The sequence below is a fragment of the Watersipora subatra genome, chromosome 10 (assembly GCF_963576615.1).
Source record: "Watersipora subatra chromosome 10, tzWatSuba1.1, whole genome shotgun sequence".
In the NCBI taxonomy this organism is placed as follows: Eukaryota; Metazoa; Bryozoa; class Gymnolaemata; order Cheilostomatida; family Watersiporidae; genus Watersipora; species Watersipora subatra.
Genome location: NC_088717.1, coordinates 8,112,212 through 8,129,550, shown reverse-complemented (window position 1 = coordinate 8,129,550; position 17,339 = coordinate 8,112,212).

Sequence of the window (17,339 nt, the reverse complement as noted above, 5' to 3'; positions counted from 1 at the left end):
GGTCTAGAAAGTATTCGCTTCAAGAATTTTAGAACGCTGTTTACTATTGAGTTATTTGGCTAAAAGTCAATTTACCATTAGGCTTTCATAAATTTTATTTGTTAAGAAAATCTTTTTAATCTTTGCTACCTTTTTATGAATCTTAACTTTAATGCTTTTCTTTATAGTCAACAAAATCCCGAATGTCCTATCCTAGTAGCAGTCAGGAAAACACCAAAGTGATGGATAGGTTTGATTTAAGGTACCTGTGTGACTACAGGCCAGGCCAAATCCCTTCTCATAAGTTTAAAATCGTCTACAAAACAATCATGTATGGCCAGCATGTTAGAGTAACAGCTTTGGAGACAGTGAAAGGTGAAACACGGCAGTGAAGGCCGGTGAAACTGCAGGAGCTTAAAGTACATGGAAATTAGTGATTAAATTTTAATAGCTTCTGCTATTTCAGAGAGAAACAGACTAAGAACGTCAATATTGCTTCTGCACAATTAATAGAAGTATTACCGCTTGTACCGTAGTGGTTCTCTAGCTATTCTCACAAAAGTTTAAGCTCTGCTCATTAACTGACAATTTAGTCAATGTAAATGTCGATGTGGCTCATGTCTGAGTTTCAAAGTTTGTAAATATTTAAAGTTTCACTTTGAATATGATTTTCAATGTGACCAATACTAATCCACAAGTTTTAAATACCAATAAATATTTGCAAGTGGCAGAATAGTTCACAAGTCCTGCTGGCTTATTTAAGATTGTGAAGCATTGTCATGTTAATTGCTTTGGATCAGTGTCTGGATAATCCCAATGTTTTGGTCACATTTATTTGTTATGTTCTCATGTGTGTTATTGTTAGAGACATCTAAAGCAACTTGTCTTAGAGTCCAAAAAAAAATTAAAAGTTTGCGCACCCAGTTTGTTTACAGCAGCTTGTAAAATTTTAATGTTTTTTGTAGTGCCAAGATTGTCAAGATTTGTCAAGATGTATAGAGGTTAGCAAAAGGAACATTGTCTGGCAAGAGCATTTGCTTTGCAAAATTCTCACCATTTTTCAAAACTCACCATTAGTCATGATACCTGATATCAAATATGTAACTACAATGATGAAAATATATTTAAGCAGTCTAATACAAACCAACTATATAGAAAACTTTGAAAATGTAAATGAAGAAAAACAGAAAATAATTTTGCGATAAAAAAGTAAATAAAGAATGATTGAATTTTTTGCATCTTCATTCTTGATGTGGGATACTGAAAAAGAAGACAACTTCTGTACATCTTCAGCCATAATAATATTATTGTTTTTCAATATAGATAAATTCAAAGTGAGTTTAAAGTTTGTCACTTTTGCTACAGTTCATTACAACATATTTTTCAATTTTCCAAAATTCAAAAATAGAATGTCAAAGCTATTTGCTAATTTAAAAATATATGTTAGAAAATCTGGGTTTTTTCTCCTAGCATTTTTAGATGCAAAAAAGACATCTGAGCAACGCAGTCAGCATTGATGTCAATGCAACTTATCCGAGGTGCAGTTATAACATATTGGATAGGCATAAATGTTACGCCAACAATATCTTTTAAGCACAGTGTCAGCTCTTTTCATGGTAAACTATTTTTCGAGCTTTAACAAAACCAAAACAATTCAAATGCCTATTTAATACATTTATTTGCACCGAATAGCAACTTTTGGCAACAGCCTCGCACTACCTATCAGAACAACATACGTGTATGTGCACACAAAAATAGATTTTTAAAGAGTAATTCCAAAAGTTTCAAGCTCAACATCTGAGTGCTTCTTTTGAAAAATATATAGAGTTATAGCTGTTTGCAGTTTAAATGTTGGAACAACTGATATTCTCAAAGCTACTTTGTGACACTCTAGTCAGTTGTTATGAAGGCTAAAATGCTGAGATCATAACAAATTACTACTGAGACTTAGTACACTTGGTCAAGTTCATGTTTATTTAGTTTATATATAAGCCTGTATAGTACAGTTTTCCCAGCTCGCAGTTTAGCCTTTGTGGCTTCAGTTCTTCACTGGACTTACAATAAAAAACAAAAAGTGCACAATAAAAACTAAAATACATAAAACGCAAAGGCTCTCTCAGTTTTTCTCAGCAATACACACACACACGCATGTACGTTTGCACACATGCATGTACGCACACACGCACACACACATACATACACATAATTATAAACATATGTATCGACGCACACACTCACACAAATGCAGGCGCAGAAATACTTGCACACGCACATGCTTGTGCACACACCCATTCGTATGCACACCCCCATGCACATACACATGCTGACAAACACGCACGCTCTCAATCACAGTGTGGATATTATTAATATAGATTTTTCAAACTCGTTGCCCGGAGAAATAATATACTTGACACTTAAAGTGCTTCATATAAGTTTGCTCTGTATGGGACTTCAACTAATGTCGCTTAGCTTACTAAACTGACACTCCATTAATGGCACTAATTATCTTCCGTCTGGTTCACTCACTTTTTGACCTTACCTTGCTAGCTGTAGTTCTATAATTAGGCCCTCATTCATAAGCTATTGCAAAAGGTGTGCAAGGTAAGACTTATTAAAATCGCTGCAGCTATAGAGTTTAGTAGGACTAACAGTTGTAGCTCTGAGAATTTACAAGAGGTTATTAAAATTAAAAAGGAACACAGGAATAGACAAAATTTAGGGAATAAGATCCGATATAGTAGAGTTTCTAGAAAAGGTAGTCAGTCATCCAGGGATTCGAATGATTATAAGCATGCAGCGGAATGGCGGCAGAAGGATAGTTGTACTAATGGTATGACAGTAGAGATAAACATAGGCATAGCCATGAATATAAGGATAGACGTGTTAACAAAAGATCTGTTACGCAACCTTCATCTAACAGCGAGCTTATTTGTTTTCAGTGTAAAAAATCAGGTCATGGTATACCGAATGTTGTGATGCTACACGCCATATGTGTAACAAGAAAGAGCATAGTACTCAGGATTGCAAGTATAGCAGTTGTATTAGACTCAGTATCATAAGTAGCTATAATGGTAATACTGATAGAAGTGACATCGAATATCAGAGAAGTCATTGTGAGAGCCTAAGCAGGAGGGGTAAGTTTTCTGAATCTAACAATAAATGGCCTAATGAAAAAATAGTTAGAAACTTAAAGGTTAACGAAAAAGAAGTTATTTTTACTTTCGATACAGGCTCAAATGTGTCTACAAATAATGAAAACATAGCTGATTCAAATAGTCTATACCTTGAGAAACTTGGAAAATACCTGCGTACTGCTGGCGGTTCTGAGCTCCAGTTTTTAGGTCACATATTTAGTGGTACGGGTATAAAACCGAACCCCAACACTGTAAAGGCTATTGTTTAAATGTCACCCCTTAGCAATAAAACAAATGCAAAAAGGTTCCTTGATATGGTTACTTACTTGATGAAATCTACTAGTAAACTTGCAGGTTTATGAGTGCCGATTCATAAGGTTTTTGGTCAAAATGCTAAATGGTTCTGGGGACCAGACCCAAAAAAGGCATTTTGCAGAATAAAACAGGACATGTTTAAGCAGTCGTTGTTATGCATATTTTATCTCAAAATCATTGTAAACACTTTAATTTTAGCATTAGGAAACATCAGCAAACGACATTTCAACCTCAGCACAAATTTATGCTCAATAATAAAAACCATGTTTCCTCGACGAAAAAACTGTTTCACTTCCTATATGGACCAGTTCAGAAAAATTAACTACCAGGGGATTTGTACCAATTTTATTAATGCTTACTTCAGAGCTCAAGCACAAATTGCTTACAGATAGCTGATGCTGTAGAACCATTATGCATGACACACCTTTGCTAGCAAGTCAGGCCTACTTTTTATGTAATTACTATAGTTTGTTTTATTGTAATCCACCATTAGCATGACAACCAAAGCATGAAGTTTATTAGAACTCACTTGAATAAAGTGGCTTTTGACAACTAAGTTCACTTGTTCAGGCAGCTACAATAAACTAGACTTTTACTGGAACATTATTTGTGTTTTATCAAAGTTTGGTTGTGTGTACACTATTTAAAAGATAAGTACAAATGCTCACTAGTGGGGTTTGATCATAAGCGATTAATCTTAACATGAAATTGTTTATAAGTGAAGGTCATCACCTTGACTTCTTTTGAAAAGCTGATATTTTTGTTTGGAACTAGCTTTTATATCTACACAGAGTAGCTGGTGAGTTTGACTTTCGTGACGGTCACAGTAAAATTAGGCCTTTTAAACCAAATTGAAAATTTTTGTGGATTAATTGAAACAGGTATTTTAATTAGTTGGTGATTGGGCTCAAATCTTAGTTTCTACCAAAACTGATTTTGATAATCTAAAAGCTAACTCTACTGATTCAGCCGTCTTTATACTCAGTATCTTACTTTTTGATTTAGCTTTGCAGTCAGGACATCAGTGAGTACAATAACAACCACTAGCTAGAAATTATGCGTCGTCAACATAGTTAATTTGAAACTTGAGATCTTCAGTGTAGGCAATATCAAACGAAACACTTCCTTGCAACAGAATACTTATTGATTATGTTTAATTAAGTCAATTGGCTGTCACTAAATAATTTCCTGTTAGCTGAATAGATGTCATAATTTCATTTTATAGCTTGCAGAGATAACTTGTAAAAATATCTGTAATCAGCTAAATGGAAAGTTTTTCTGACATAGAAGAGTATTCTCCTAACTGCTTGGTATGTATTCAATAGACAAAGAATCCAAGTCAGCTACAAGCAAGTAACTGCAGCACAATTTACGTTCTTTCCTGCTCCACTTTGACTTACTGTACTCCTGTACTTTGCTGAGTAATTTTATATCTACAAAAAATTCAATGTTTCCTAATGTATTGAAAACAGCATATTTTTCTTGTCATATTTAGTACAAGGCGGTTTATTCTCAGTATTTTGATAATTAAATTAAAGGTTGAACTGCTCTATTAATGTAGGGTTCGACTGAACCACCATTGAAGGGTTTCAAATTTCTGTTGTTGTCGACACTATTTAGAAAATAAGTGCACATACAGTGATTAACGCAATTTGCGATTGATATTAGCACAAATTTTTATAAGTGAAGATCTTCACTTTAATTTTTTCTATAAAATAAATAATTTGTCTGAAATCAATTATGTCAATTATTTGTTTATGAAACCGAAAGAAATCTATTTGTTTTAAAATGTTTTACTTGTATTTTAATTTCTGCTAGATATGCATTCTAATGAGTCTAACCTGTAATGAGCTCTTTAAATTTAATAGACAGTTTTTCTAATGTTTGCTTCAAATCTTACATGTATAATATTTGTTTATTTTAGTGTTAAATGCTGATACCGGAACTATGAATTTACTGGTTCTCAAATTGTTGATTATTTATCTTACACTGCATATGTATCAAGGGGTGAGTTTATACAAGCAGTTTTAATTTATTATTATTATTATTTGTTATTTATTATTGTTAATTTATAAAAAAAAAGCATTTCAACTCTGTTATAATCATGCAATTTATCTTGTCTGATTTTGTTGAGTTTTTGTAGATTCGTATTTTGGTATTTTCAAAATAGTGGTTTTTATTGCTTCTTTTTGTAGGTAAATTCTGAACAAAGAGCGAGGCACTTTACTGAAAGAAAAAAGGTTAAAATGACTTCCTACCACACGATGACTCACGCTGAAAGTGTGGAGTCCTGCAGTGCCCAATGTGTTTTCACACTAGAAAACTACTGTCATGCTTTCTCCTTCAACTCAGGAAAACAAACGTGTAAAGTATCACATATCTCCTTAGAAGAGAGTCAGTCAGATGTGCTGGGTGAAAATCTTTACGAAGGTGTGATAAAAACATTCACTATTTCTACTTTGTGGCAAAACATCTTACACTACCTAGTGACAATGTTATTGAGTTTAGACTTATTGTTATTGTTATTGAGTTAGATGACAGCCTCAACAACAGCACTAAGCCTAAGACAATAATATTAAGACACACATTAAAGGAGGTAGAAGTGTTAACTTTGTTTATTTAGAGTAATATATTCTGAGTATGATAATAACACAACGTGTCTCATGGAGGAACAACGAGCAACTAACAAAAAACATGGCCGCAACGAACAAAACATGGCCGCTACGAACAAAAACATGGCCGCTACAAAAAACAGATTGTCTTCCCTTAAGCAAAGGAGAATAAACTCCCATACAAAAACAAAACCCAAAACTACATGTACACAATATCCTACAAGAAGTTTATATTCAGTTCTGACAAGATTGTGTATTCACAGCATACAACAGAATACCACATATGTTTTCATCATGAGTGCATTTGATTGGTTGCTTCTAGTAAATAAAATATTGTTAATGTTTTGTCAATTTTGGCACCAGATTTCTATTACATGCTATTAAATTTACATAAACATCAAAATACCTTTTGAAGGCTTTAAAAAATAAAGTTTTTAAACTAATTTTGACTTTAAAAATTATTGGGTTAGACAGAGAAGATGTTGTAAATATTTGTTGATATTATAAATATAGATGTAAATATTTGCTGATATTATAAATATTATATATTATAATATAGATGTAAATATTTGCTGATATTATAAATATTATATATTATACTAGAAATTCCACTGTCAAACAGCCCACGACCAAAGAGATGGCCAGAGATATTGGCAAAAAAAATAAAGGGTACTGATGGTTGAGAAATGCAATATTAGCAATCAAATGGCTCTGCAGTGCAATAGGATAACTGCAATGGTAGCTGTAATGTACTGGGTGTGGGTGTTATTATATACAACAATAAGCAATAATGAATGGAAAAGATGTTTATATTTTCCCCCTGCAACAGGAGAAATGCAATATTGGCCAATATTAGAAGTAAAATGCACTGATATTCTTAGAATAATCAATTTTATTAATATAGTAATAATAGAAAAACAATACACAATTTTGATTACATTTCAAAACGTAATAGGTAGCAATATCGAGAAGTGGTATTTATATAGGTTTTTAGAAAATTTATTTAAAAAGTGTTTGGTCATGACAAACAACAACAATGAAAGGAAAATATTACACGTTTATATCTCTCCCTTGCAATAGGAGAAATGCAATGTTGGCCAATATTATAAGTAAAATGCACTGATATTATTAAAATAACCAATATTGTTAATATAGTAATACAGCAATAATAGAAAACCTATGAGCGTTCACGCGTCTCGAAGATTTCTGCAAACTGCAGCAAAATAAAAACTGTTATTAAAGTGTTATAAAGCTGTAGGCCTAATTTACTGTAATGTACGTAATTCAACAACAATTACGAAATATGTTTATTATAACTCTGAAATGCAAAATTAGAAGTAAAATGGCAAGCTACTGTGTACTATACACAGTTTGAAAGTTGGTTGCGTTGAATGTAGAATGGTTTTGATAAGCGATCTTTAACAGAAAGCGAATAAGAGTATTCACGCGTATAAAACTGTAGCAAAATAAAAAATGTTCTCGTCATGAAGGGGCGTTGTAGTTCGGCCCTAGCTTGTACATAAGTTGTAAAGAATTTCGGTTAACCTTTCAAATAATGAAACCTTCGGTGATTGGACAAAAAACACAGGCTGATAAACTGTGTACCACAATTTCGTACCTGTAAATCGGTCTACGCCTCAAACGGTCTACGTTTATTACAGAAACCTTCGAATAAATTCGATTACAAGTGAAAAATGCCATAGACTGATGAAATGAGCACGGTTTTCTCGTGAAATGCGCACTGCTAAATAATTCTACAATCGGTCGCACGGCTTTATTGGCGTTTCAATTTTCGGTCTTAACTTTTATTAAACCGAGCTTTTCAAGCTTTTAGTGGCAATTTTCGTTCAAATTAATCTGTCTATTTGTGTATAATCCGATCAGATGGGTAAGTTTTAAGATATTATCGTTGGTTTACAAAGACTTGGTAACATATTTAAATAGGTTTAAATGTGTTTTGTATTGTTATTATACTTTAACGACTTTAAATTCCGATGCTTAAATTTTTTGATGAAATTTATTGACGAGGGTTCGTCTCATTGTTGATGAATAATTTTCGTAAGTTGTGTGCGCATGCATTTATCATAAAACTCCCACACTTCCGCTCCGCTCGTGTGGTCGTGGGAATATTTGTATATTTATAAATATTATAAATATAGATGTAAATATTTGTAATCTAGGCTGAGCTTAGTTGCTTAGAAGCTGTCAAAACTAACATCCTTGCCAAAAAAAAAGTTGAATGTAACTTTAAATAGGTAATTAGATTGATGTATTAAAATGCTGCCACCAAGCAGACACACAATAATTTGGCAGCTGACTTCCATTATTCACGTGTGTGAATAATTTGTATCTAGTAGCACAGACATGAAGTCTATGAAATGCTATTATACTCAGCGACTAACTATATTTTTATGTAAGACAGTATAGTTGACTGTAAAATAAATGTTATTTTTATAAAACATGTGATTCATTGTTAGGTTTATGATTGTAGTTGTGCATTACGTTAGTTTAATTAATAGCTACCATTAAAAGCAATATTAAACTCTGTGAATAAAAGTTAATAGCATGTTGTAAAGCTGTTTTTCACTTCTTCACTTTTCACTTCAAATATTACATCGTTTTAAGTATTATTAATCTTTTAGCTAACTAGAATATTTTGCTTTTTAGTGTCAATTAAAATAGTGTATTAACGGTACCATAACTAATTTAACAAATGTTATTATTTAAAACAAAATAAGTTTTTGTGGCTTTATATCGGCCTCCGCAATAGCTTCACTTCCGTCTATGTTATAACTTAAAAATGCTGCATGCGATTTTACCTGCTTGTTTTGTTTGCTTTCAATTTGATGGTCAGCAGCCATATACATAATTTGTACACAAATCACTGAATGAGATGGTGAAAATTCTTTAGAATGCGGCCAAAATATCATAAATATTTTAGTGAAATACAAGAAGTATAATATTTTTCATGTTTGAATCTTTGTGAATATATGTAAAAGTTTTGAAAATTGATGTTAACATTTTATTTCAAATAAAAAGCAATAAGTAAAACCTGTTACAAATATTTGCGAGTGGATATGTTCACAAATCATTATTGTATGGCAATGGATGGTCAACAAAAGTGAGAAATTTGTTGTCAACAAATCAAATGCTGCTACTTACAGTTTGCTTTTATTGAACCTCTGATAAGTCATAATGATGAGCCATCTTTTACATAACTGACAGCGCCTAAAGAGTGTGAGAATGGCTACTATAGTGGATGTGGAGAAGAGCCTTGTTTGGTGGTTCAAGAAAGCATCTCATGCTACTGCGATACCTTCACTATAACTGACTTTATTGAACTGGTTCAGACATACAGAGGTATGTGTGAGGTTTTGTATTCACCTAATTGTTGAATTAAGTTGTATATTTTAACAGCTTAAAGATTATCAATACTGTCAGCAGTGAAATCATCAATAACACATATAGGAGTATTTATGAAGCATGATATATTTATTGTAGAGTGATGCATGCCATAATATTAACCATCATTCACCATAAAAAATTGTGAACTGGAATATTACTTAAAATGTCTTAATCCATTATTTATCTTGACAGCAGTAAATGAATAAAAAATATACCGTAACTCTGAAAGAGATTTGAGGGCAATGAAGTTTATGTATTTAATAAAAACTGCTACGTGCAGAAAAATTCAATTTAATCATTTAGTCTGTGAAAGCACTTAAAATTCAATGCTCTCATCCAAACATTGTTCCGGGATAATCCCCGGATTTGGATGTACCTTAAGAAACTTTATTAAAAATCGTCTGATGATTTTATGAAAGCAATCATACGGCTAACATTATTTTGAGTGCATCACTATTCTAACTATTTTTTAAAGATATTTTGCGAAAAATTTCATTGAGCAAAATTTAGTGAACTGTTTTTTCCATCTAAATTTTTTATTATTCTAAAAGCACCAAACTCAAATTAACCATTCATTTTGGCTGCACTAAAACAGTCCCTTCCTAATATATGAAATTTTCCCTTCTTGTATTACTTGCCAGGATATTTATTCTAACCTTCAAATACATTTACAATACGATTTAATAAAAGGTGTGTATATATAATCTGTTTTATGTTCTATTTATTATTTAAGTATTACATAATGTGATATTGGAAATCCCTGGCATTTCTAAGCGTATTGTAAAATTTTTAATATTACATATTGAGCATTTTTTATTACAAAGATGTGGCTTTATTGAGTGTCCTATTCAGAAATATACTGATAGTTTAGCATTACACTTAGTCTTACTGTCTTAACTCAAGTTGATAGTTTACACTAGAAATTCCACTGTCCTACAGCCCACGACCAAAATGATAATGGAAAAAAGAAAGGGTACTGTTGGTTGTTGAAAATGTAGTTCTCAGCAGGAATTGACAGAGTATAGTGTAAATGAGACTTGTTTGAGATGATATAAAATAAATTTGAGGGAGCACGACTCTAAAAAAGTGCAACTAACAATTTATTTTGGAGGTAAAGTTGGGTTGAAACCAGGTATAAGAGTAATTGGTTTTTTGTTGATATTGCAATATCTATTATAAGTATACAGTATTTGTTAAAGGTCGCGCAGTCTAGTTAATAAATTAATAATGTAATTTAACAACAATTAACAATAAGGAAATATTTTTATTATAACTATGAAATGCAAAATTAGAAGTAAAATGGCAAGCTACTGTGTACTACTATACACAGTTTGACAAGTTGGTTGACAACACAAGTTGGTTGTGTTGAATGTAGAATGGTTTTGATAGCGATCTTTAACAGAAAGCAAGTATGAGCGTTCACACGTCTGAAAGTTTCCTGCAAACTGGAGCAAAATAAAAAAAGGTTCTCATCATAAAGAGACATTGTAGTTCAGCCCTAGCTTGTACATAAGTTGTAAAGAATTTCGGCTAACGTTTGAAATGATGAAGCCTTCGGTGATTAGACAAAAACATAAGCTGATAAACTGTGTACCAGAATTTCGTACCTATAAATCGGTCAACGCCTCAAACAGTCTACGTTTATTACAGAAACCTTCGAATAAATTCGATTACAAGTAAACAATGCCATAGACTGGTGAAATGTGCACGTTATTTTTCCGCAAGATGCGCACGATTTGATCGTTCTATTCTCTGTCGACCGCCGTTTCAATTTCCGGTCTTAACTTTTATTAAACCAAGCTTTTCAAGCGTTTTGTGATGATTTTCGTCCTAATGGATCTGTCTATTTTTGTATAACCCGATCAGATGGGTAAGTTTTTAGAGAATTTCGATAATTTATAAAGACTTGGTAACATATTTAAATAGGCCTATATGTGTTTTGTATCGTTATTATACTTCAACTAATCTACAAAACAATGGTTAAATTTGTTGATGAAATTTTCAAACAAGGGTTCGTCTCATTGTTGATGAATAATTTTCGTAAGTTGTGTGCACATGCATTTATCATAAAAACTCCCTAACTTCGCATCCGCTCGTTTGGCCGCGGGATAATACATTCATCAACACGATTCTATCCAAAAACAAACTTATTGTCAGAAATAAGACTGCTAGTTAGTTTGGCCATAGTACCTAGAGATGATCTAGTGATCTTGAGGCAGGTAGTACAGACATGGCATTTTGTAGTGATCCTCTCTAGAAAAAAGATAGATGGGTAGTCTGTCTATTGTATCTGATAATAAGCTAACAGTTGTGAGAAAATTAATTAAGCAATAGTATTGGTTTGCTATCTATCCAACACGCAAGCTATCTTAACAGGAACACTCCATGAAATTTAAATGATCAGTGTGCTTGGAAAAAAGGGGTTTTCTTCATGTCATGAAAACCTTTGCAATATAAAGTATGACACACTCAGCAATCAAAGTTCGTAGTTGCCGGTGTTCCCACAAATCATTTCAAAAAGGGCAAACAAAGAGAAGAAAGTCTACCATTGGTCGACTTTCTGTCGTAGATGTTTTGTCAGTTTTATGTTACTTAACAATGAATTCCTATCATTATATTACAATATTTTCATGTCTGAAATTTTGATAATTTGATTGGCATTTTATTATTACAGTAATTTTAAGAGTACGCTAAACTTTATTTTCCTAGTTACACAGCTTACGCCATTTTTAAAAAATGGCTAGATCAACATTATTATTTTTAGCTGATGTTACTGGATTGCTTTCTACACAGTATGTAGAATCTTACTCGTATGGTCCAGACAAAGCAATAGATGGATTAACTGGTGTACTTTGGCATAGCTTAACAGTAACACTACCTGAAGAATCTCCTTGGATTCAGTTGAGTTTTGCTCAAGCCCATTGCATTCATAGAGTGAAAATATATGACCAAGCATTTGGAACCCCTACAGGTAATAAACAAAAATAATTACACTGAGGAAAAAAGGAGATTAGCTTCTTTTTCTTTAGAAATATGAAGTAGCTGATTTCACAAGATAAGCCGGGAGCCTAAACGTCTTACAATATTTTGGTTGGTTTATCATAGAAACTGTATTTTTGTTCCTAGCTTTAAACCAATCAAATTTGATGAGAAATTTGTCACTCAGAACTTGTTCAATTGTATTTGAGAACTGTAATTGTACAACTATCTGATTAGCAGGTTTTTCATAAATGCCTGCTAAGAACTGTTTCTTGCTTTAAAAACACATTTTTTAGAATAAAATAATCATATATTTGGCCGTTTGTTACACATCCAGACCGAGTCATAGTTAACAAAATTGCTTAGCCTAAGATGATTCCTATACATGACCCGCTTCAGGTTTACTCGCAGTACTGTCTATTAACCAAGCTCATATTCTACAGATGTGAACCAAGTGAATTTTATGTCATACCGAATTTATATCTACAATAATTTATTTTCGATTGTTTACATTACATCGTTAAGAAAGGAAGGACAACCAGTAGCTTACCTTCACGTTCTAAGCAAAAACTATCGGTAAATTAAGTTGTTCAAGGTCAAACTGGTGTTAACTGTCTAATTGGATAAGACTAGTAAAAGCAGAGCTCCTTAAAAATGACAATTCTATGCGTATTAATTTTTTCTAGCCTCTGTCTTTAAAAATTTTACATTGCAGCAGAAATTCCCGCTAAGAGCTAAAACCCAGGATGCTAATAATAGGTGGCTGTAACTATTAAAGATGCCACTAATAACTATATATTCAAGATAGAAATGCGATGTAGAAAAGAGCTATTTTAGTTGTTTAAAAAAATGCATTGTTCTGAAAGACTTTTAAAATAAGTATGTACCCGGGTAATAAAAAGATTCTAAGGACAGAAATTGATATTTATTTAAGTAAGTAAGTTGGTGTAATTTTCTAAGTAAGAGAAATAAAGATAAAATAAAATGAAAAGAAATAAAGATATTTTTGTATATTTGCTCATAAAAAACTGATGCTGACTGAAAAAATACATAAATAAAAATAAAAATTTAAAACCGCAAAAATCATATTACTCGGTAAAAATGTGACTAAGATACGATATACACTTAAATTTTAAACCTTGTTTGCGTAGGTTCCCTCTAAATTTTATCGTAAACGTTGAGGGTAGTTTTGTCAGAACGAATATTGGTGTGGCATCTGATATTATTAACATGTAACAACATTTGCCATTCTAACTCTCAAACTACATATCATGATATAAGTGTTTTGTGTAGTTGAAATAAATTTAAATATAATAATTTAAATAATAATAATAATTCAAATAAAATAAAGAGAGAAAATAAAAACAACTGTAATGGTTTTCAAACTTTGTCAAACAACTGTAACTTTAACACTTTAAATCATGGGAAAAAGGTTTTTTACTGAATTAAAAATAAATAAAACAACTAAAATGGTTTTCAAACAATTGTAAGTTTAAGATTTCATAATTAATATTCCATATTCGATACGATATTTGCATTCCTAGTGACTAAAGACTTATGAATACTGTTAGATTTTGCACTGACATAAATGAAAAGTGCAATAAAACCAATGGTTAGAAAACAACTATATGTAATTGGAAATGGAAACAATCTACTCCAAACTAAAAACACCAAAACAAACTACAGCTTAACACAAATGATTTCAACAAATTAAAAATCTAGCTACAAATTTTTACCATTTGGAAAAAAAATTTGTGAGGAACAGTTACTGCCGACTTTTAGTATTGTAGTATAAAGCCCTAGTTCCATTGTTGTCTTCAATCTAAATGAAAAACTTTGTCGCGTCTGACGACTTTCTTGCCACCATGATTAATGTGTAGTGGCAACCGCCCTTCTGGTTGTCCATCTAATTAGTATTGACACCACAAGAAATAAATCGCTCATAAACTGTGGTCAATATTTATTATCTAATTATAAATAGTGGTTTATTAATAATATAAACAATTGGGCATAAATGTGCCTTATATTGATATAAGCTTGGCATTACATGGCATTAGAATGCCATGTTCATATGGCCTTCATATGGCCTTGAAGGTTGATTTGCAACAAAATTCAGTTAAAGTTATTTGGTATCAAAAGGTTCACCGTGTCCTACTCTGCTGTGATGTAGGTGCCAAGTATGTGGAAATGTAACTACAAGCTCTTAAAAGCTCAAAAACAAACAGTCCATCTCAGCCATCAGGAAAACGCCGTATATTAGAAACCTTTCCCAAAACGGCTCAAATGCGACGTAGTTAAACAAAAGGCTTCTGTGTATACTTTGCAAACTCATTCGTCAAATTAATTTAACAAATATATTTCACGCATTCAATAAAACCATGTCTATTGTCCTTATGCGTCAATTTCATCATCATAATGCTGTCAGGTTGAGCACTGATATCTCAAAACCTACCGTGAAAACTGGTTTAATCTTTTAACCTCAGCTCGAGATAGTGCATATCATTCTCTGATAAACATGACGAGCCTGTTGGTCACCTGTGATAGTCAAAAAATGCTACAGAAAGTATTCGCGCTGTTTGGCAGGAAGTATGGGTCACATGATCAGATTACGACTAGACAAACAGACCAAGCTGAAACAAAACTGTAAAGTAGCAAGCATCTATATTTGATACAGGTTTTGTTCTGTTCAACCCAAAGTGTTTGCCATAAACTAGTGCTACGAGTTGTTTTATATTGAGTCTTTTATTGGCCTTTCAATTCACGTTATAACATCGCGTGTCAAAACAATAACCAAAATGTTTGAGTACGTCACAAAAATAAATTGATTCCTACCTACGTCGTTTTTGTGATGGCGGCAATTAACTGTTCATTTTTGAGCTTTTAAGAGCTTGTAATCACGTTTCCACATATTTTGCACCTACCACACAGCAGAGTAAGACATGGTGAATCTTTTGATACCAAATAACTGTAATGTAAATTTTGTTGCAAGGAAACCTTTAGCATCGACACGAATCGACATGTCGATATATTGCGCATCTGTATCTTAGAGCATCTTTTAAGGGGGCGTGATGACCTGTGGGCGCATTGTATCAATAAATAAGTCATTTCGCTAAAATTTTATCATTAAATAACTTTATGTTTATGAAACTGTTTTACCGTAACGAATAACGCTGAACTCGCCATTGCGAACAACTGAATCTCTTAATAAAGTATTTAATCAGTACACGATGCGCCAAATTTTAAGTTCGTAGATAAATTATTTTCAATATCGTGGGGCTGAACAAATTAGCCTTAACGAAATAAAGACGAAGAAGCATCGGGCTGCATATACATAAGTCCCAAAATATTTCTTCCTCACAGCTTCGTAACATGTAGTCGCTTTGCTAAAATAATTAGCATGTGATTATGATATATCAAATATGATAACGCCATAGATCGAAATTCCCTATTCGGGTGTTTGTAACGTGTGGGCGCAATGCTAAAAAAGTTGCTATAGCTAGACAATCAATCCTACGAATACACATATGACGACAAACTTTGAGAAATATATATATAGATATTGTACTCTGAGTTGTTTAGGCAAATTCATCTTTACAAAATAGGATTTGTTAGTTTACTAAATGGTTATTGAAAAACAGTATAAATGTAGTTAACTCAAGTACTATAGATTAATTGATAGAAAAGAGGTGGCAGGGGTGACATGTGACAGGGGTTGTAGGTGACACTGTAAATTGAATTACTTATACTTAAACGATTACACCAAATTTACTGTATAAATATAATATATTTTATATATTATATTTATACAGTATAGGGCCTATTTATTTATATACTGTCGAATATAAATATATTCACATTCTCACAACTGTTTTATGCTACGTAGTTTCAAAAGTTTATTTATTTTTAACGTCGAAAAATTCTCATTGTTTTAAACTTTTGGTATGAAACAATGTTTGCTATATTTATTTTAATTGAATTTTTAACTTACTTTAACTTAAGAATTACTACTTGTTTCAAATTTTTGAGTTTCAAACTATGTTTGGGTTCAACTTAGCTTCTTACTATGCTGTTTAAGGCAACGAGTTAAAAAAAGGTGACACAACTTCTTCAAATAATGTTTAGCATGATATTAAAATGATTACTAGCAATTTAGAAAAGTTGGGCAAACTTTGACCTCAAACCTTTGTGTATCAATCCTCTTTGATTTTCTGTATGTAAGTGTGGCTCTAATTTCACTCAAAACAGTTTACTTCTTAGATGGCAATTTTTTTAGTACTTGAATATTTTGCACAAATTTAACTCTAATGACATTGCATATTTTTTATAGATGATAACCTCGCAAACGTACTCATCACCGTTGGCAAAGCTGTAGAGGAAATGGGTACATTTGACCCGAGGTACTTCTGTGTTTATCATGAAGGTCAACCTCCTGCAGATACATTTACTCTTTATTGCAATGAGATAATGTATGGAAAGCTCATTCGAGTGACAGCTGTAGAGATCAATGTTGACCTGAGGTTACGAGAGCTGGAAGTGTTTGGAAAATAAAGTTCATGTTTTTAGCCTTTTTGAAACTGGTGTGCGCTTTTGTCTTGTGACTATTGCTGGAAGTTGATGGCTTACATAAAATTTTGACAAAAATTTTCAAACCTTGGACAAACATTTTCACATGAATAATAAATGCATTGCATAATCTTAGAGTATTATATTGTGTTAGTTTGGTTGCGCAGTTTTATAGAAATGTATTTAAATATATTTTATAATTAAACCTGCTTGCTCGAATAGACTCAGAGAAATCTCACTGAGATTAACCAAGGCTGATCAATATAGATTACACTACAGTTGAAGTTTACAGTTTACCAACAGCACTCACTATAAACAAGAAAAAGAAAAATGCGAAGTGATTCGCTGATCT